General features: G+C 42.9%; 3 non-coding genes across 3 annotated transcripts; all 3 read right to left on the reverse strand.

Annotated features, from left to right (window-relative positions):
- Positions 1–16,722: 16,722 nt before the first annotated feature.
- trnal-cag (transfer RNA leucine (anticodon CAG)) lies at positions 16,723–16,805 on the reverse strand. The gene has a single exon. It is a non-coding gene; the product is annotated as a tRNA-Leu (tRNA).
- Positions 16,806–17,949: 1,144 nt separating this feature from the next.
- Positions 17,950–18,032, reverse strand: trnal-cag (transfer RNA leucine (anticodon CAG)). Its single transcript has one exon. It is a non-coding gene; the product is annotated as a tRNA-Leu (tRNA).
- A 1,911-nt stretch (positions 18,033–19,943) lies between these two features.
- On the reverse strand, positions 19,944–20,026 carry trnal-cag (transfer RNA leucine (anticodon CAG)). Its single transcript has one exon. It is a non-coding gene; the product is annotated as a tRNA-Leu (tRNA).
- Positions 20,027–22,133: the final 2,107 nt, after the last annotated feature.

Genomic DNA, 22,133 nt, shown 5'->3' on the forward strand with positions numbered 1-22,133 from the left:
TTCCTCCGCGGACAGATGACAGCTGATTTCAGTTCAGCCGCTTTGACTGGAGTGGTCAGCAGGTGAATAGATGCCTGTCCCCCGGTGTTGTGGCAGAGTTTAGAGTGGCTCCAGCATTCTCTCTGCGCCGCAGGGTATTGAGTGACTTGTGAAGCGTAATATTAGGAGCCGGCCTTTGGACCAGGACACTTAACGATCTGGAAGCCGGGCCGAACTTTTGACAGTGATTGACAGGTTCCACTCAGCTAGAAGGAATACGCTCTGGGCCAGTGCCTTTACTGGAGAGACAACAGCAGCAGAGTCAGAGGGCGACAGTGTGGACAGAGCTTTAAGGCGTGAGCTGCTGGAAGAGTTATGATTCACATTAAGAGAAACTGAGCGGAGATGATGCCCTATTCCCGCACTGATTTGGACCAGCACAGAGTGGCTTCTGGTTATTTATCACATTAGACATTAGAAGATCCAACAGTCTTGTAGATCAGTGGCAACATGTCAACGTATAGCCAGAGTTCCTGTACGTCAGGGGACAATAGTAGCGCAAACAGCCTGCTATACGCCATTGTTGCGGGTGTATTTCTTGATAAAAATATCCATGAACTCTTCTTGGTGCGACAGATGGTAGAGAGGTCTGTCTGTGACTGAGAGATTGCTGATTCAATATATGTTGTGCAAGACCCCCTGTTTCAAGAAGACAGGATGTGTGGGTTGTCCAACTCCGAACAGCAAAACTCAGAGTTATGGTTTCGGAATGGCAGTTAAGCACTAGTTTAAGTAAACTGTTAGAGACTTGAGATGCAGCAGACAGACAGCTCAATTTAACCCCAGAAAAAAAAAACTGGCACACTGAGTTAACTATTATATTTAAACATAAACAAATGATGATGTTGGAGACAAACTCCACTAATAAGATTCATCATAAAACAGATTCAAGAGAGAGTGTAGTGTGTCCAACTCATGGAATAGAATGAAAAAGTATAATTATCGTTATCACCAAAATGACAACATTTATTGCAATATTTTTTTTTGTCCATTCTTGGTTATTTTTCACAATCAGAATCAGAATCAAATGTATTGCCATGGTCAGTGGGCATCCCACCAACGAGGAAAGTGCTTTGGAATAACATGCTGTCAAAAAATAAAATAAAATAAAATAACAAAGGCTGATCACAAATTCAACAGTTTGACGGATGAGGGGAAGAAGCTGTTCCTGTGACGTGAGGTTCTGGTCTGGATGGACCGCAGCCTCCTGCCAGAGGGAAGAGGGACAAACAGCCCATGACCAGGGTGAGAGGGGTTGAAGGCTCTGATCCGACCCGCACGTCTCTGGGTCCTGGAGACACACAGGTCTTGAAGAGGTGGCAGGCTGCAACCAATCACCTTCTCAGCAGAACGTACGATGCGCTGCAGTCTGCTCTTGTCCCTGGAGGTGGCGCTGCTGTACCAGACAGTGATAGAGGAGGTGAGGATGGACTGGATGATGGCCGTGTAGAACTCCACCAGCAACTTCGTAGGCAGTTGTAGTTTTCGTAGCTGCCTCAAGAAGAACATTCTCTGCTGAGCCTTCCTGATGAAGGACCTGATGGTTGGCTCCCATTTGAGGTCTTCAGTGATGGTGGTTCTTAGGAAGCAGAAGGCGTCCACAATAATCAACAGCTCTTTACTGTTTAACAAATGCGTGAATCTCTCAGTACCAATTTGCTATTAGTTTTATGAACGAGGAATCTGGTCCTGCCCTGAGTACTGACCCTCGAATCTCAGCTTATTTTGTGCTTGATGACAGCGAGCAGAGCAGAGGTACAAATATCCCACATCTCAGGCAGCCATTTCACGTCTTCATGATCCTCAACACTAAATTTACGACTGCAGCCAGAATCCTACTGTGAAATGCTTTGTTGATTTATCTCTATCAGGTAGATCTGTGCTTCCTGGCTGGGAGACTCTGTGTTCGGAGTGAGGGGGATTTATAACAGCCAGACAGATAACATCCACCTCTGAAAGCACTCACCAGTCATCTCCAGGTGCTCTCTTTCTGCCTGTCCTTGCTTCTGAGCCCTCTCCACTTGATGACTTTCTATCTTAGGAGACAGCATTCATCTGGAGAGTTTTTATTATATCAATGACCTAATGCTGAATACATAACTCTGTAGTCAAAGAATGATAAATTAAAGTGCATCCACATGTTACTATCTTGCTTTATTTGTGATGATTTGTTTGTATTTTAGAAGGTGTCAACAGTTACATTTGGTTGTGCCACATTCATTGGTTTACATTTCAACTGATCTTTTTACATGGATATTACGATCATGTAGCATTCTATTTCTATCTAAGTATTGTTTTTAGTTGTTTTTACTGAAGGACTTTTACTTGGGACAATTATAAGAGAATGTTGATTTGAGAAACATGCTGAATATTACCACAGCAAAGACTTAACGCGTGTATTTATGTTATGTTATGCTAAGTTAACAGAATCAGTGTTGCCTCAACAGTATGTTGTTGACTGTTCGGTTTTCTTTGGCTCATTTATTATGATGACAGGTTTGTCAAAATAGAATTTAGAGTCCAGATCCTTGGGTGTATGTCCGATGTGTTTCCGGTTTGGGTTGTCTCCAATCCTGTTTTTGGTTTACATGTACGGATGTTTCAAAGCGCAGCTCTGGTGGGTTTGCACTTTGGTGGCCTGAGGATCCAGACACTGCTATTTGCAGATGATTTGGTTCTCATGGCTTAATCGCGGTGGGACCTTCAACTCTGGCTAGATCCATTTGCATCTGACTGTGAAGCAGCTGGATTGAGGATCAGCTCCTCCAAGTGCGAGGCCGTAGTTCTCGATCGTGAAAGGATGGATTGCTCTCTCCAGATGAGGAATGAGTTCCAGCCTCAAGCAGAGAAGTTCAAGTATCTTAGGGTCTTGTTCTCAAGTGAGAGGATTTGGGAGTTGGTCAGCAAATCGGCGTAGCAGAGGCGGTATTGCAGTTGCACTAGCGCACTGTTGTGTCTATGAGAGAGCTGAGCCAAAAAGACAGACTCTGTATTTATTGATCAATCTTCATTCCGACCCTCACCTATGGTCATAACATGTGGGTCATGACCGAAAGGACAAGATCCTGGATACTTGTAGATGCCCCCTTGGCACCTCCCTTTGGAAGCGTTTCAGGCTCAGCCAGCTGGGTCGACACAGGACCAGGTGGAGGGATTATATCTCTTCACTGGCCTGGCAGCATCTCAAGATCCCCCAATCTGAGCTGGTGGATGTTGCCCGGGAGGAGGGCGTTTGGGCCCGCGCCACCTTGCAATGGATGATGATGGATGGATGGAGAATGCCAGAATAAAAACATTTCACTACTTCGAGTCAATATATTTGAGTCAATATTTCAGCTCAGCTTGCTGAGATATTTTTGTTATCGCCAAGGCATGACCAAAACACTGGCTTATATTCAAATATGTTATTTTTCACCGTCTTGCATATTTTAAATAAACTAATATATGTATGATTAAACATGTTAATAACACATTTTATATAGATTTACCGGGCAAGCCCTGCTTTCCTTAAAACTTAAGAGTCTCTCTCGCATGGTCAGTGCTACAGTCAGGAAAAGTATCTTCTCTCCCATGTCCGGTCACATACTCGGATTATTTCGTATTAGAATGAAGGATGTGGACGCCTTCACAAACCCTGTGTGTTTTAACTGCTGAGAAACCAAATTTATATTAAATTGTTTAGTTGAAAAAACCTTTATATAACAATTAGGGCATTTATTTATACATAAATAGAAGCATTTCTAAAACAAATGTGTTTAATATTCCAGCCATAATATCCACATTAAAGAGCAGCAGCCTGACAGCAGCGATCAAAAAGCTCTTTAGAGCTAAAATGCTGCTCATCACGAATTTAGATGGTGATGTTTTGACAAGCAAACTTTTCCTAATGGTCTTTATGGAAAGTTTCTACCCAAGCAAAAAAAAAAAAATGTCATAACACGCCCGTTGCTGCAGCTGCTCGGTTTAGTGTCTCGCTTTTTAATGTGAAACAATTGGAACTCTTCGGTCTGCTCTTGTCGCTCCATCACGACACAGTCTGGCTGTTGTGATTGAACATTACATTATTGGTTGAAGAGTTGTGCGGTGACTTCTTTTGTTTGCCCAAAGTGTCTCACAGTTTCTTGCATCTGGACAACAGTGGGGGGAACATGACACCTTACCAAACACAGGCCGCCGTATTAAGCCAGGACAGCTAATGGTTGGTCATTGGAAAACTAAACTACCAAAACATCAAGAGATCATCATCAAAAACTGGGCAGCAACTTGCAATAAATACGTAAAAGTGGCAAATCCAACACCTGAGGGCCCCTTGGTGCCAGTAGTGCTGCGGGGGCCACATTATGTACTGTGGTTGGTGTGAGAGGTCATAAAAAAGTGGAAGCCATCAAATGAATTCAGTCTCGCAAAATATTTTAACCAAACATTAAATATAAATGTTGTGAATTGAAAAAAGGACCATTTCGTTTGCCTACAGATTTCATTTCATGATTACAACTGATGTCACGAAATTAGAAATGTGAAGTAATTCATGTTTAAATTCACTATTTGAACAAGAATGTCAAGCTGAAATATTTCTTCTTGATCAGTTTAGTGGTTTCACTATGACTTCAGCTTCTCTCTCCTAGTTGAGTTATACTCTCATGTCAGAACTAGTGATTGGTAGATGAAGATACATGAAACAGTGTCCTGATTTTCAGAGGCCACCAGATGGCACTGTCTGCTGTAAAATGTTTGGACTTGAACAACTCATTCAGTTAGATCTCACATCGTGTTTAAACTAAGATCGCCATCTAGTGGCCCCTGAAAGATGCAAAATACACCCTGTCTGCCAGGACTTTCCGAAAGAAGGCGGGGCCCACGCGCAGAAGTTCCCGACCGGGAAATGCGATGCAAGGTCCAACAATTTAAGTCTGAAATACAGAATCACAATCCAAAACATGAGGAGTCCAAAATACTCAGAAGTCCAAAAACCAAAGTGTCCACCAAACCGGGGATGAAACCATGGGACGAGAAGAGTTGAAAGAACTCAAATACACAAACGGAAATTCATTCATGTGGTACAAAACTACAACCAAAACATTCAGGCACCTGGGCCAAGTAGAAAATAACGCTGTCAGGAGTTCATTATACAGTGCGATGAGTTGCTCAGAGGCTTTTATCGGTGGACAAATCCAGACAATCTGGGACACAAGTGATCAGTTGGTCCGAGTAGTTGCTGCAGTTGATTTCCCTTCGGCGACATCCCCTACATCAGACAACAATCCTGAGACCCCTGACTACAGGCAAAGGACCACATTTGGCCCATAGGCCACACTTTCTTGTCTCGTATTCTCCGTCTGAAGCCTAACCTCAGGTTCAGAGGTGTGCATGGGTTTCACTCTGGAGCCTGTGATGGAGCCAGATCTGTCCAAAGGGTCCAAACGTCTTCCAAGCTGCGCTGTTGAAGTCGATCTGCCTTCAAACTTTGATCCGTTTACACTGCTCTTCGTTGATGGAGCAGCATGTTGCGAGCTGGTCTCCCTGGGCCGACTGAGTAATGGTATGATAAATGTAGAGTTGCATGTGTGACATGTGTAGAGTTGATGTGTGACAATTTGTTGAGAGCCTCCACACAGACGCTGCAAGCATGTGACAAGCAGAGCTCTCCATGTCATTAAAAGGATGCAGACTTGGTAAATAAGTTAGCTGGGATGAAAAACGGGAGAGTGACGTCTCCCACCTGCGAACCATCAAAGTGCAGGGCACGCGTAACCTTCGCTGTTTGAGGTGCTAACAAAGTAAAGTTGAGCCTTGCACGCCAATGTTTTCATCAACTTAACACCTTGAGAGCTGTTTTAGAGCCAATTAAAGTCCAAATGTATTCTGACAACCTGTAAATTTGATGCTCAGAGGGAAAGTTGACAATGAATTATTCAGTGTAATATTTTAAAAAATATATTTCAATGTATAAATCAGGCCTGATTTGACGTTTTCCTGATACTTGAGTGCTTCGATTTACGCTGCGATTGTGTTTTATTAGTTAAAAATAAATAATAATGTAAAGGGACATTACAGTTTCCCACCGACATTTGGTCAATGTGGTGAATGAGGTTGTATTTGTGTAATTATAAAGAGTATTACTCGCCCTTTATAAATATACAGAGTAGTTTATGTGCAATAACAAGGTACAGGTTCTGACAGTAACATTTGGAGGCCAAAATGTCTCAGCGATTGAGAGCCTGCGTTGTTACAGACCAGTGTGCAGATGCAGAAGGAGAGAGACTCCAATATCCAACTACTATTCCCACAGTTTTACCAGTTTCATTTATTCTGTTTGAGTATACTGAGCGGTGGTTAGCAGAGGCCTGTTAGCACATGCCTGCCACTTCTCTCAAAACCAGCATAAAACTCTCACAAAAGAGGTCCTTGTCAGGCCACACTTCCCATTTCTCTAGTCTCTGTAGCCAAGTTACTACTACTTACTATATGTATTATGAGTGCAGTCTGTGGTGCGCTCGCGAAATGGCACTGTGGAGTGACAGCCGCCCCGATGCTAGCATCAGCTACGTGAATTGAGAAACAAGTCCTTGGTATACATAGTTGGTGTTTGAAAATAAAAGCTTGTCACGAATGTTAACCTTGTGCGTTTTCCCAAATGGGTATTTTAACAACTTCTCAGATTGACAAACGGTTTGTACGTTGCAAAATAGCTGCCAACCTGTTTTCCATGCTGAAAAACGTACATTGTGATTCAGGATTTTTATTCATCGTATCTCCGAAAATTGTATCATGTCCCAAACATTCCTAACTTCAAAAAATAAACAACAGTGTTGCACTAACAATACTCCTCAATAGATCAGTTTCACCAGACGTTCCATGACCTTCTCTGCACTGTGACCAACAATACAGTCCTGAATATCATACAGTATACCAAGTTTGTCCCTGATAATGAATGTTCATAATATCTTCATAAAGCCTTATGGATGCACTGATAATGCATTTTCGATGTTTTATAAACTCACTTGACACAGCAGTTAAACACAAAAACAGCTCTTTTTTTAACTTTAAATGTTGTTGCAGCAGAGAAGCACAAAAGGGACACCATCCTATTAAAATAATAATTCATCCGAGAACAAAAGGATCGGTACACAAAGTCAGCAAATTGGGCTAAGCATCCAGATTGTGTGGAATGTGGGTGAACGCAACGATTTTGCTCCCACAGCAGCATGAAATCCCGCACCTCCCAGTTGAGCTTCAAAAGCAAATTAAAGTCCTTGACCAGGTGTTGAAGCAAATGCCACTATCAGCTCACCTCTTCCAGTCGTGCATGTAAACATTGCTAGCGACGAAAGATTGACTCCAACACCTTTTCATTGCCTCTGCAGGAAACAGTTTGCATTTCCACCACAGAGCGAAGTGATTCTCCAGATACATCAAGGTCACAGCGCGGTGATTGGGGCGAGTGATTTTCGCCTCTTTGATTTCCCAGCAGAGAATTTATTAGATTGTTCAATTTTGTATTTTTTTAATGCATAAACTAAAGGTTCTTCCGACGAAGTCTGCTTTTCTCTGCTTGGATTTGTTGTTATTTTGCTCAAAAGAATGTATGAATACAAATGCTCGACAAAGCAGTGGGGGTGAGACATTTTATGCTCCAGCTTTATGTTCAAATCGTTCTAAAAATCGTTTGATCATTTTATATGATGGACGATACAATGTAAAGAGCTTGTTTGGTGAGGAAAATTTGTTTGGAGAAGAAGAAGTGTATTTTAATCCTACTTTCCCACACAAACAAATAACAGCTGCTGTCACGTCAGGGGCACAACAGACTCTTTTTTTGTAGTTTCCTTTTCAAAACAGTCACCTTTCTCGCCGTTGGCATCCAGTCAAGAGGCTTCAGCCAAAACAAAACACGCACATGGCTCTGTCCATATCCAGATCCGTGCGGAACACTGAACATAAATGGACCTTTATTCTGTGTTTCTCACTTCTCTGTAGTCACGTGATCAGAGTCTTCATTTGTGTAGTGTCGATACCGATCAAACGAGGTCACGGCATGTGACTGAAGGGTCATTTCGCCCATGTTTCACTAGCGTTTGGCTTCTCTCAATAAATTAACTGAGGTACACAATGCCCCCACCCCTCTCTCATCGAGCCTAAATGTCACTGAAAATTGTTGCCTTTGCTCCCAGCGCGCAGAAGAATTCATAAAGCTTCCGAGAATGCACCGAACAGGAACAAGCCTCCAGTTTACTCTCACACTGACATCTCGTGTCTAAACAAGCTCGGAAGTCTTCAGGAAAGACACAACGCTCTTTCCTCTGTGTTCAGGATGAAATGAGTCCCACAGCAATGAGCAGGGGAGTGGGTTACTCCTGGTGAAATGAGTCAGGATTTATTATCAAGGACAACTAGTTATTATAAGTATTATAACTGAACAGCCACCAGAGTTTCCCTCACACACGAGTTCGACTGAGACTGAAACTGGTGTTGTTCAGTTCAAGTACGGCATGCTTTATTTCATTTGGCTCAGGAATCAAATGAACATTTCATGTCCGAGTCGAAATCCAGGATTGACCCTGATGCATTTATTTAAAAATCCTCCGGAGCTAGCCATTTTTTTTTTATCAAGGAAACCTTCACTACTGAGATAAGAAACTGATCTGAGGGGTTCAAACTGAGACATCCCACCAACACCCAAGTGCACTCACACATTGTTTAGACCTTTCACGATTATAACAGAGGGGTGTTTCCGTCCTTCACTTCGCTGATAAATGTAGCTGATAAAATAAACTATGTTCTGTGACCAAGTGTTTCACAAAAGTCTTCGAAAGGCAAAATCCAGGGTAAATGGTGGGGGTACCAGAACAGATCCCTGTGGTACACCAGTACACTGGTGTGGTCAGATCAGCTGCATATTAAATTATCCAGGGAAACAGTCTCTCAACACGACAAATTCTAAATTGGTGTAGTCCGAAATCCGAGCAGACGGAAACTAAACAGTGAATGTCCAAAACACAAACAGGAGAGAGCTCGAGACAGGATTCCCACCGGCGCAGCTAAAGCAAGACTGTCCAAGAGTAATCCCACCAAATAGGCAGTCGGAGCGATCGGGTTCAAGGTATGGTACCGTGGTGGCCAATCGATCGAACTGGTCATGCAGAAACAGACACACAACAGCAACGGTAAACGTGACCTCTTCAGGATTCTTCCTGTGAAATGAACTTTTAAAAAAACACCTTCACTCTGTGCGTTTTCTCTTGCCACCTTGTTTTATCACGCTGGAGGACATAATTCCTGGTCCTGGTGAGGCAGAATCTTTATGTGTGGTGTGCAGCGTTGGGACTAAACTCACTGCACACATCAATGATCAACAGCAGAATTTTTATCTTTTGTGTGTGGTTAAAAAAATCCCTAAAGATTTAGAAATTCCTGTTTGTGGCCCCCTTCAGTCGTGGCCTCAGAAGGTTGTGCAGATCCTGCCAGGCATGATGATGGTGGTATTGACTTTGCACTAGATGAGTGTGTTTCACATCTTTCTCTTGGCGTTTGGTCCTTTATTTATTTATTTATTTTAATAAATAAGATCTATTAATTTCATCCCATCAACAGCACAAGGACCCTAAGGAAGTATCGTGAAGCACTAAACCAGAGCATATTGATTTTTTTTAAAAAGGTGATTTTATTGGTTTAAAACTAGCATTTATGTCTCCCAGAGAATTCAGAAAATCCTGCTGACCTCTTCACCTTCCCCGAGCGAATCAGTGGAGCAGTTCCCGAATTAGCTGGCAGACTTAAAAACTCCGGCAGATGCAAACTCTTCAGCATCACGCCAGGGTGAGATGTCACCAGAAGTAGTCAGCAAACATTAGAGTACAGAATGTAATTAGGTGTGAGGCAGCTCAGGAAGTAGGTTGTGTCTGACAGGAGTGTTTCTCTGTCTGTTGACGGGAGATAAGCTGCAGCTATTTCCATGCGTCTCATCAGGTGTGAAACTGTGCCGGCTGCCATTCTGCTGAGTCGCTGCCCTCCATCACTGGATGTGGTTGTTCAGAAATCCATTTGAATGTATTTTAAACACAAATAGAACATCAAGGCTGCTGGGTCGCGCTGATGTTTATACAAAGCTGTTTGTCGATGAGACAACGGCAATAGTGAATGTAGTAATATGTTTTTTCAAAGACAAAGAAAAAAAAAAAATCACACAGAAAAATTGTTATTATTATTTATGGATAGGAACGTCTTTGTGCATCTTCCATCAGACCTCTCCTTTTTTCCCCGCAAATTCTAGCTCCATCTTTCCTTTTTGCTTTAAGCATTTTAGCTAGATATTTGGAAAATTTCACTTCAGGACAGTAAAGCGTTCAGTTTCCTAATATGAATATAAAGAAATCCATTGGTTGACAAGACTCCATTACTGGTCAGATGGGCTTTCTTCTTTCGGGGACCACTGGACAGTGAATCTGTAAATCACATTGCCCCAAATGTGCGATTGTTATGGTTCGAGACACGAAGCGGGACCCAAGTGCAGTGATGAGTAACTTACAGGAGGCAGGGTGCGGAGCTAGGTACAACATTTAATGCATCACAACAATAAAACCAGAACAGAAAGCGTCACCGAACCGGGAGAAGTCCATAAACCAGAATAAGAGTCCAACAGAAACTGTCACCGAACCGGGAGAATCCAGCCAACTTACATCTGTAAACAGAGAGAGAAAACACAGTGAACCGAAATAGTAAATCACAGAACAAACCAGGAGACAGAGGAAGGAACAAAACACTAACTGAAGAGATTATCAACTCCAGCCTTGTGCCATCAACCAGGATGGAAGGAAGGAAACACAAAACGCACAGTCGATTCCCGCTTGTTATATTTTTCATTTATTTATTCTGATCATTTTGTATATGTGTAACAGTCTTTTTATATTACATTATTTTATATTATTTATTATTTTGTTTCCCAAAGATATATTTATTTTCTGATGAAACTATCAATCATTTGTATTTTGTTTAATCGTAAACCCATTTTTTATATTCTGTATTAGTGCCATTTCATAAACGGAATATAACATTGTTATTAAAAATCTATTTTTTTCCCCTTTTATTATGTTTTTAACCGTTCTAATTCTGTCATTCATGATATATCATTGTACTTTGGTCCATATATAATAACAAGCATCACATTTTTCTGGCCAACAGTTGTTACATTATATTTTGAATATCACTCAGTTTAAAATGAGGCAAACTATTTATTTAGTTTCCCCTGTAACTACAGCTGCTGGTGATAATAGCCCTGGAATTACTGTGTTCCCACGAGACCAGATGTTGTTTTCTCAATGCTTTTATTGAATGGAGAGGAAAAATGGAAAAAATGAACATACAAAAAACTCAAACCTTAAAAGACAATGGGACCTCAAGCCAGTGACATTTCACAAAACAAACCAGATTTTCTTCCTTTTTGTTTCTCATCCATCACCTGAAGTGACTCGATATCGATATACATATTTAAATGCAGGCTGCACAGGAGCACTTAACACACCACAGACATTCATCATGCTCCCAAAAGCAAAGTCTGACGTCAGAAGTTCGCAGCGTTTGGTCTTTTTTCAAGCGCAACTATAAAGCATCTCACTGTGGATTCTGACAGCGTGAGGCAGCGGTAAATCACATTTGTCTTCCTCCTGGTTCACCTCATTAATCTGAGGCCTCAGATGGAAGTTTGTTTACCGTCTATCTGGGGATCCTGCTTGTTGTACACCAGTGAGTGAAATGTTAATTGTGCATTGCACTTTGATTTATAGATATAGATAAGTATCCAGCAGGAGCTTAATCTGCATATTCTGGATTGTCACTACCTCGAAATAAACTATGACTGTTCCTTCCGCACAGCACTCCGATTGCAACTATGAAATTATGGTTTTAAAAAACATTACAGACTTATATAAGTCTATAACTTAAATCCTTTTTTGCATTGGAATAAATGCAATTGAGCATTACACATAAAACACTTCAAATGACGCAGTGAAATACTTTTGCCCCCTGCATAAAACCGCCATGAAACATCAGGAGAAAAACAAAAAAACGAACAAATAAAAAAATATGTCTTCACTCATCGTCACTTACTGTATACTCTGGAGAGCCATTTTCATCTGTAAAAGGATCATTAAAAATGAAGCAACTACCGTAGACTGTTCTTATTGCGCCATCCTGTGGTAACTTTGTACAACTGCACGTTATTTTGTCAGCGTCTTCAATCTTCAGTCTATGAAATAAGACTAATAAGAGTATGTGGTTTCGCTGTTTTAATACTAATACTTACATTTAAATTGTGTACTGTAGCTCGCACACCATACTGGAGAACACTTGAAACAAAGTTTCAATACAATAATGATCAAGACTTCAAGACTGTGAACTCTGAAAGAGAGAACAGTAAAGTTAGCAAATTAGACTTAAATTCTAATGTGCAAAAATGGGCAAATCCAAAAATATGTACTGTACCTTTGTAGTTCACGGTGGACTGGCCCTTAATATGTATAATATAATGTAGCCCCTCTATAGGTGCAGAATGGGCAAAGAAAAAGTCCAGGGCTGCACACCTAATCTCCATTGTTATGTGTCTCTATATAGACAACAAAATAGACAGAATCACATTGAACAAATGTTGATTTTTGTTACAATGTCCAATACATATCAGACTTTAAAAAAGGCTACATCTTTTAATCATGAAACATCATTCATTCTGACAAATATATATCTTGTTCAACATTATAACAAGTTTCATCCAAATGTTATTACATTTCCTGTGTTCAGGTTTGTTGTTTCTTTTTCACATCCCCTCGCTTCTAACTTGATGGCAGCGCAGCTGGATCTCATTCCGCTGATCAGTCTACATGGATTTCTTCACCTAGGTTCCACCGTGCACTGCCAGATGGTCACTTCGTGTTCCAATGGTAACGTTCTCTCTCGACCCTCCGATCTCTTGTTACTCTGATTTATATCTCCGTTTTCTGCGTGTGCGTTTGTATCCTTTCTTCCACCTATTTAGTTGGTCTCCTTCTCCAAGTCATAGTTAATCCTTGTGTGTGTGTGTGTGTGTGTGTGTAGAACCACCACCGAGTGTTTTGTGTTATTTGGGCCTTGTGAGTTTTCAGGTTCAAACTTAATTCACCTGCTTTTCTGTTTTCAGGTTTTCACCCCTTGCCTACGTGTTTGTCCTCCTCGCTCCACAACATTACACTCAAAAATATGGATAAAGAGACAAACAAAAATTACAAATATAACATAGGGAAACGTTGCCTTAGAACTGTGGCATCACAACAATATGATATAATATGAAAAGGTAATATGTTAAGAGCGTATTCAAAAGTCCGCTTTAAAGAAGTCCAGTGTTGTGGACACTTGGCTGAAGTTTTGTGGCCTAATGGAGATGCAGGCGCAAAGGTTGATGGCCGTGTGTTAACGTTGAAGACGGGCTGAGCTAAACGTTGAGTCACTTAGGTGGGCAGGACCCTCAAGCCCAACATGGGCTGCCCAAGACCCTGCGAGAGGAGCCGAAGGCTCCAAGCAGCGACCACCACTGCATTAGTTCATGGTATTAGTTTAGTGTTTGACACTGAACACATTGACCACAGATACTTTGCATCTTGAACATTGAATAGACTCACAAAATGCTGCTTATTGCCTTTCAGTTTAACAAGTCAAGATTTGAAGGTGCCCATGTTTCAGCTGCAAATCCGAATCTTACATTGGCTAGGACACAGAATCAGGTACAGTCTAATGGCATCAGATAGTAACTGTAGAAAATGTGGTTGTCAGTACAAATGACTCTTGTTTTGCAGAGACTAGGCGTGGAAGGCAAGTCCTCAGTCTCCAGGTCTCCAGTTAGTGCTGCCACATCAGTGAGTTTCACTTTTCGGCCACAGCATATGTAGTAGTTCTTCACTTCATTCTATGTACAGCACCAACAGTTTGAATGTTCTACAAACCTCTTTTAGACTCCAGCACCTCAGACAGAGGCTCCTGGGACAGTGCCGGTGGATGCTGCTTCTGTATCAGTAAGTGATCTGATATTTTGTCTCATATACACAACCTCAGCAGTGCAGTTCACCGATACAAAGTATGGTGTATACATTCTTTTGTTTGTTTATCCAAAGGCTGACTCCACACCATCACAGCTCCTGTGTCCTCCTACAAGTGCACAGGTGTCACGTTTGTGGGCAGAGGGCTTACCCCAAGAACACCGTGGGTGGATGGCGAAGATGTTATTTAAGACAGTGGCCAAAGCAGAACTTAAGGACAACCTGACGCTGTGGTACCACCCAACTCAGCAGAGTCATGTCTACCACCAGGTGCCTTCACCTGGCCCACTCACTGCTTGTTTGGATGCCTTATAAGCTGTGGAACGTGAAGGTGGTGCCCCAATCCTTCTTGTGGTGGGCATTAGCTGACTGGGGCAGGGCGGGTCCTGGATGTTGACCACATCAATAATATGGATACTGAGACACTGGCTCGTGCAAAGTGCAAAGCCTTGCATGTTTCCTGGAGCCAGGCTGTCCTCCAACAGCTGGACTCAGCTCACAGGTTAGAATTCCGTGCTATCCTAACTCAAAAGTGTTGTCTCTCTTCTTCAAAAGAATTCTGTGGAGCATTCTTACGCCTGTGATGTCCGGGTAATTCCGCTGCTGCGGGAGAGGAGCCTGGGTAACAGCCCAACACGTGTTCTCAAACAACTTCGGGAGAACCATACAGGAGGAGTGGCTCCATCGTGTGGCCCGATACACCACAGAATGCATGTGGGCAAAGGTCCGGCAGCTTCAGGCTTCAGTGGTGCTTGACAGATATCTTACAAGAAAGGAGATGGCTCTCCACTGCCGTCGGAGGACACGGGGAGAGGACACCACAGTCAAGCTTTTGGAGGAGCTGCTGGCTTCACTCGTGGCCCCGACTCCCTCGGAGTTTATCTGTTTGACCGGGAGAGGATGGCAGGATGGCACAGGCAGTACAACCTGTTGTTCTTTTTCAGTTTGTCCCCAAATCAGGCCATATAAGAGGACAGTGCAGGCAAATACCTGTGAGGAATGTGGTCAGTCAGTTTTGTGGGAGGGTGTACTACCCGCATTTTGAGGCACTCTCGAAACAGTGGCTAGAAGGGATGAGGAAGAAATTTCTTAAATGAAGATATTCTGAATATTTGTACATAGTTACGTCATGTTGTACACACACATTTTTTTACTTAGATTTTTCAGATGTCTTGCAGCAGGACTGGCCATTGGCAGAAGAAACCAAACAGCTCTTTCCAGAGCTACTTCTACATACATGCTGAAAATATTATGTATATCTGTGTGTCTATGAAAATTAATACATTTGTTTGTGTACACTAAAAACTGTCCTAGATTTTCAGGTATCTTGCAGCTGAACTGCCTGAGGCAATACAGCACTACTTCTACTGTGGTAGTGGTGTAGCCACAATGGGCAGCTGGATTGAGACTCAAACATTTCTTTAGGTTCTAACTGCAATAAAATACAGCAGCACTTCTGAGAGTGAGGCAAGTGAAATGTTCAACATGAGGTCAGTTTATGATTATGGACAGTTTGTACACATGTATCTTTTAAATTATCTTTTCATCTTACAACACTGATTTGGTTTAGCATAAAGTGTGTCATGGTGGCTCAAGGGACCAGACCTAAATGCCAAGATTGTTAACAGTGGACAGAAGACTCAAAACAACAAGATTTACAGAGATGTAATACAAATACACAAAAATTGAAGAGAAAAAACAAACAAACAGGAAACAAGGGCGTGGTCACCAACACAAAGGGACTGGCAAAAGCCTGAAACTGAAAATAGGCAAATGCAAGTCAAGCCCTAAATCATGGAGAACAAAAACTCACAAAACCCAAAGAACAAAAAAATGCTCAGTGGTGGAATTAGACACACACACATTCAAGAGACCTTTTGTTTTCTCCAGAAAACAGTAGCAAAAACACACGCAGCACCCAGCAAACAGCGAAAAGAGCAGAAAACAAAACAAGGAATGAACTATGAAGGCAGTTAATAACAAACACACACACAATCCAAATATATTGATCACGTTTGAGATGGCATGAGAGGAAGAACTTTACTGGTGCACGCGAAGTGACCATCTGTCAACACAGTCTGGAACCACGGTGTTGAAATCAGCAAGGCTTGATTGTGGAATTGGTCTCAGCTGTGCTGTGAAGCTGGAGGAAGGGCGACACTGAGAACAGCGCATTACGCGCTGGAATGTCACCAAACATCATTGGCTTCAATGGTTGGAAGCTAGTATGCCCATAAAAATCTGTACATGTTTAAGCCACAGAGAACAGAGGTTTACCGATAGCAAAGCCCAGTCGGAGGCCATCGCACACTTCATAGAACAGGTGTTAAATAAATTTTCATTTCAGATTCGCAGCAGCACAGCTGGGACCTATCCTGTAATCAAGTCTCACTGATTTCAACAGACAGTGTTGCCAGATGGTTGCTTCGTGTCCACGGGTAAAGTGGTTCCTCTCTTGCATTTGTTCCAGCGTGTTTGATAACTTTCAGATTGTGCATGTCTTATCATGGCTTTTATTCTGCTACAGGTTTCCTGTGTGTTTTTCCTCATTCCATGTTTTGGTGGCACTGTCCTCAGTATCCTGTGAGTTGTTTTGAATAGCAGTTGCCATGGCATCAAAACATGCTGTCAGAAGTGGGATTCGAACCCACGCCTCCAGGGGAGACTGCGACCTGAACGCAGCGCCTTAGACCGCTCGGCCATCCTGACTGACGAGTCTTGTATTCCCTCCCCCTTTCTTCTTCTCTTCCCTGACAGTTGGACCACAAAACTGGAGATTTTCATGTTTCTGTGCCGCAACGTTTGACCACAGTCCCAGATTACAAACTGTTGAAGTTCGATTCCACTGTTTTCCTTTCCCATCCGATAGTGAGTGATATTCAGGCTGGTATTGGCGGTACCGAACCTAACATCCAGAAATGAACTGGCAGCTAGACATTGAATACTCTCAATACCCCTGAATCTGCGCTGACATTGCCGTGTCAGTTGTGTGGCAAGGGGCCTGCCTCCACGTTCACAGCTGCTACAGCCCTGTGAATGACTGACAGGAGCGGCTGAAACATGCTTTTCAGAAGAAATTTCCTGTGTTACTTCTTCAAATGGTTGCAGTGCATCAATTGTTTGCTTTATGAGGGATAATTCTCCCTCATTTAGGCACATTGCATTTCTCCCTAAAAGACAGAGACAGCTTAATTTTTCTCTCCAGCATGTAAAGAACTGAATTCCGGCGAGTATCTCCTGACTGGATTAACTCTGCCACTTTCAACCGTTGTTGAATACCCCTGAGCGTCTGCATGGCCTGTGTGCTGTGGTGAAAAAAGGACATGATCGCACTGCATTGCTCCAGCACTTGCACCACTTCTGGGACCATTTTTAAACTGTCCTTTACAATTAAATTGAGTGTATGCTCAAAACATGGATGATGCCTCCATCCAGCCTTGTGCACTGCAGTAACCATATTTGCCCCATGATCTGTTGTAACTGCTGCAACCTTGTCAGTTGCTCCCCATTCTTCTGTGCTGCGTTTAAGTGCTAAACAGATATTATCTGCTGTGTGGTGAATGTTTCCAAAAGTTCAATGAGGTGACATGTCACAGTTAAATATGCCTATGTGGACGCGGAAGACCACATATCAGTATATCAAAAGTAGAAGCATTTTGCAAAGGTCAGGACAATGTTGGTATGACGTGCTTCGTCATGGGTCACAAATCAGCTCATTTGAGCAGAGCCCCGACAGCTGAGGAGGAACAAAGTACATTGCCTGAGGCCACACAAGACAGAACTCGCAGTGTGAAACTGAAGCGGTCATTGGAGTGTTGTTTTGAATAGCAGTTGTCGTGGCATCAAAACATGCTGTCAGAAGTGGGATTCGAACCCACGCCTCCAGGGGAGACTGCGACCTGAACGCAGCGCCTTAGACCGCTCGGCCATCCTGACTGTCTGCAGCAGCGTAAACTCCTCCTTCATCTTGAAGGAGGAGTTTGTCAGGAATGTTCTTGAAGTGAACCGAGTATCAGACAGAGTGATCTCAAGTTAGAAATTAAAGGGGTCATCTTCAATGTAGTTGGTGCTTATGCCCCACAGGTGGGGTGTGACCTTGAGGAGAAGGAGACCTTCTGGAGTGAATTAGATGAACTGCAGGAGTATTCCCAGAGGCGTGAGAGTGACCATTGGGACAGACATGTTGGTGCAGCAAACAGAGGTGGCGAGGAAGTGATGGGAAAGTTTGGTATCCAGGATAGGAACACACACTGAAGGTCATATGGTTGTAGACCTTGCAAAAAGGATGGAAATGGCTATGGTCAATACTTTCATCCAGAAGAGAGAGGAGCATAGGGTGACCTACAGAAGTGGATGTAGGAGCACGATGTCACTTGAAGGAGATCAGTTATTGTAAAGTAGTAGTGGGTGAGAGTGTGGCCAGACAACACAGGATGGTGGTGTGCAGGATGACCACGGTGGTGAGGAAGGTGAAGAGGGCAAAGGCAGAGACGAAGATGAAGTGGTGAAAGCTAAAGGGGGAAGAGTCTTGTGTTGCCTTGAGGGAGGGATTGAAGCAGACTTTGGGTGGCCCAGAAGGGCTTCCCGATGACTGGACAACTACAGCTACAGCTTAGGTGACCAGGGAGACAGGTAGAAGAGTTCTTGGTGTGTCATCTGGAAGACATGTGGATAAGGAGACTTGGTGGTGGAACGAAGAAGTGCAGGAGTGCATACAAAGGAAGAGGTCAGCTAAGAAAAAGTGGTATGTTGAGAGAACAGAAGAGAGTAGGCAGGAGTACAGGGAGGCCCAGCAAAAGAAGGTAGTGGTGTCAATGGCCAAACAGAGGGCCTACAACGACGTGTATGCCAGGTTGGACAGTAAGGAGGGTGAGAGGGATTTGTACAGGATTGTAAGGCAGAGAGATAGAGATGGGAAGGACGTGAAGCAGGTTAGGGTGATCAAGGATAGAGAGGGAAATGTTTTGACTGATAACAGAAGTGTGTTGCTGAGGTGGAAAGAGTACTTTGAGGAGCTGATGAATGAGGAAAATGAGAGAGAAGTAGAGGGAGTGACCATCGTAGATCAGGACGTGGCAAAGATTAGTAAGGCTGAAGTGCGAAGGGCATTGAAGAGGATGAAGAGAGGAAAGGCAGTGGGTCCTGATCTTGGGTTCTTTGAGGCCGATTTGTGGGCAAACAGTACGACTTGGCTGTGATCTTTTTTTATAGACCCTTAAGTTTTGTTCATATGAGCGCAGCAACACATTTGGTTTCGTCTGAACTTGTAGCTGTGTTGAGAAAAAACGCGTTTGGCTCAAAAGTCCGACGTGAACACAAGTGAGTTGGGAGGGCAGCACCTTGTCCCTGGAGACTCTCCATGGGAGTGAGCTTCTCAACTCAGGTGACCCAGTGCTAGATGTCGGAAACTACGTGTGCAGCGGGACTCGACACAAACACAGTAGCCGCCGGGGAGCAAAAGTCACTGAAGATCACTCGACTATTCATTGATCATTTCTGAGGTATGGATCTGGACTTCACAGACTAAAATCTCGTCGATCATCAGTAATCTCTCTCACTGTTTTCAACGTGTTGTGAGAGCAGTGTGGATCAATCCAAACACTCTGTATTATGCAGCTTGTTTCCACTATTTCGTTGTAAAACAAACATGACAAGACTCAGTTAACATCTGAGGTGACGACTTCCTTCGTCATGGGTCACAAATCAGCTAATTTGAGCAGAGCCCCACCAGCTGAGGAGGAACAAAGTACATTGCATGAGGCCACACGAGACAGAACTCGCAGTGTGAAACTGAAGCCGTCATTGGAGTGTTGTTTTGAATAGCAGTTGCGTGGCATCAAAACATGCTGTCAGAAGTGGGATTCGAACCCACGCCTCCAGGGGAGACTGCGACCTGAACGCAGCGCCTTAGACCGCTCGGCCATCCTGACTGTCTGCAGCGGCGCAATGCCTTGTGACTCAGACATTCTTCCCCTTCTCCCATTGGTTGGGGGAGGGGCTCTGAGTTACAGCATGTGAGAGTGACAGCGAAACTGTTTGGACACCGGCTGGTAACAGATAGTGGCAGGGTCAGAGTGATACCCAAAGTCTGTATTTGAATACACTGCTCTTGAACCCACCACTTGATGGTGATACCTGCTGCTCTAATGTCAAATACCTTCCCAAAAGTAAGCACACAGCAGCCAATCAGCTGCAGCCCTGGCGAAAGTAAGTTTGCGGCGGCCAATCAGTTTCCAGTCACATGACCAATCCTGTTTCTCTTGCGCTGCTGCTGCCAAATACAGTGGTACCTTGGCTCTCGACCACAATCCGTTCCAGAAGGCCGTGCGAGAAGCGATTTGTTCGAAATCTGAATCGATTTTTCCCATTACAATGAATGGAAAAAGAAATAATGCGTTCCAAGCCTTAAAATAGTCTTTTGTAGGAGTGAATGTAGAGTGTCTGCTGCAGGTGCGCTGTTCCTCTATGTGTGTGGCCGCTGCATGTGGGAGGGGTTGCCGAGTGAGTGACGTCTCTCCAGAAGTGAAGAGGTGCCCGGTGCATGTCCAGCTCTGAATGTGCGCTTCTGTGCAGTTTGGCTGTGACTAAGTAAAGAAAAGCGTTTTGCTCGAAATCTGAAGCAAAAAAATCTCAAAATTTTTGTTCGAACTCTGATTTGTTCGAATTCCAGGACATTTCAAAACCGAGGTACCACTGTACAAGTTCTTCTCCACTCCAGTCGCACTTCTGCTCTCCACTTCTGCACCTCACTGAGGTGAGTCTGTCTTTCAGTCTGTGAATTTCGTTGGTGGATTTAAGCGCTACAGGAGTCGGGCGTGCAGTGATTGTAAACTGTCCTCAAACTTGAGAGACATTCAATACACTTTCATTTTATAATGTCACTGTAATGGTTTTTATCATAATTGATATATTCAGATTTTCCCACTTTTTCTTCAATAGCATCTAGGAAAAGTGTTCAGATGAGTCCAAAGTGATTGTAAACTGTCCCCAGACATGAGACGCATTAGAGACGGACACTTTCATTTCATAACTTTGTTGTAATGATTTTATGATGATTGATATATTCATATTTTCCCACTATTTTATCAATAATGCTCAACCCGATGGGTCACAAACTGCATACTAAGTGGTCAAATTTACCATTTAATTCTTCTGTTTATTTGTAAACCATCTCACCCAGTTTGTTAGTGGTGGTCCACAACAGCTGTTTTCATCAAACATAAAACACAAACATATGTTGATAATTATAGGTATTTAATATCAAGTATTGTAAATTATCGATGGTACCTGACGTCATGGATCCACAAGGAAGACCCTGCTTGTCTCTGTGTGAATGTACTGTGGCAAGAATCACGGAAGAATATATTGAAACACATATTTGAGGTATTGGTGAGGAGGGATGGGCGATGGCGTATCGTACACTGCCAAACACAATCTCCACAATGACAATTCTACATCTCACGATAAATTCGATAAACACGCGGCTCACTCTCTGCATCTGCAAATAAGGCAATGAAAAACAAGCATTTTAGGAGAGAGAATTTGAAAAAGGTTTTTTTCATCACACAAGACAAAGGACTGACAGTTTGTATAATGATTTGGAAAATAGAATATGACTAAATGATCATTTATTCAGATGATTTCTAATATTTCTTCAATAGCATCTAGGAAATGTGTCCAGACTGCTCCACAGTTAAAGTCAACTGTTAAGAGACATGTGATACAGCCGACAGACGGCTCAATTTAACCCCAAAATAAAGCTGGCAGAGCAGTCTGTCAGACACCAGCGGGTTCTACCAGAGACGTGAGACACTGAATTTCTCATCTCTACACTCGGTTAACTATTATATTTAAACATAAACAAATAATGACGTTGGAGACAAACTCCACTAATAATTCACATCATTTCAGGAGACACTGTAGTGTGTCCAACACTAGAATAAAATGTATTTATCGTGATAATTATCGTTATCGCCGAAATGTCAACAGTTACCGCGATAACTTTTTTTGTCCATATCGCCCATCCGTAATGCCCAT

This window comes from Synchiropus splendidus, chromosome 9, assembly GCF_027744825.2.
Source record: "Synchiropus splendidus isolate RoL2022-P1 chromosome 9, RoL_Sspl_1.0, whole genome shotgun sequence".
Taxonomy (NCBI): domain Eukaryota; kingdom Metazoa; phylum Chordata; class Actinopteri; order Syngnathiformes; family Callionymidae; genus Synchiropus; species Synchiropus splendidus.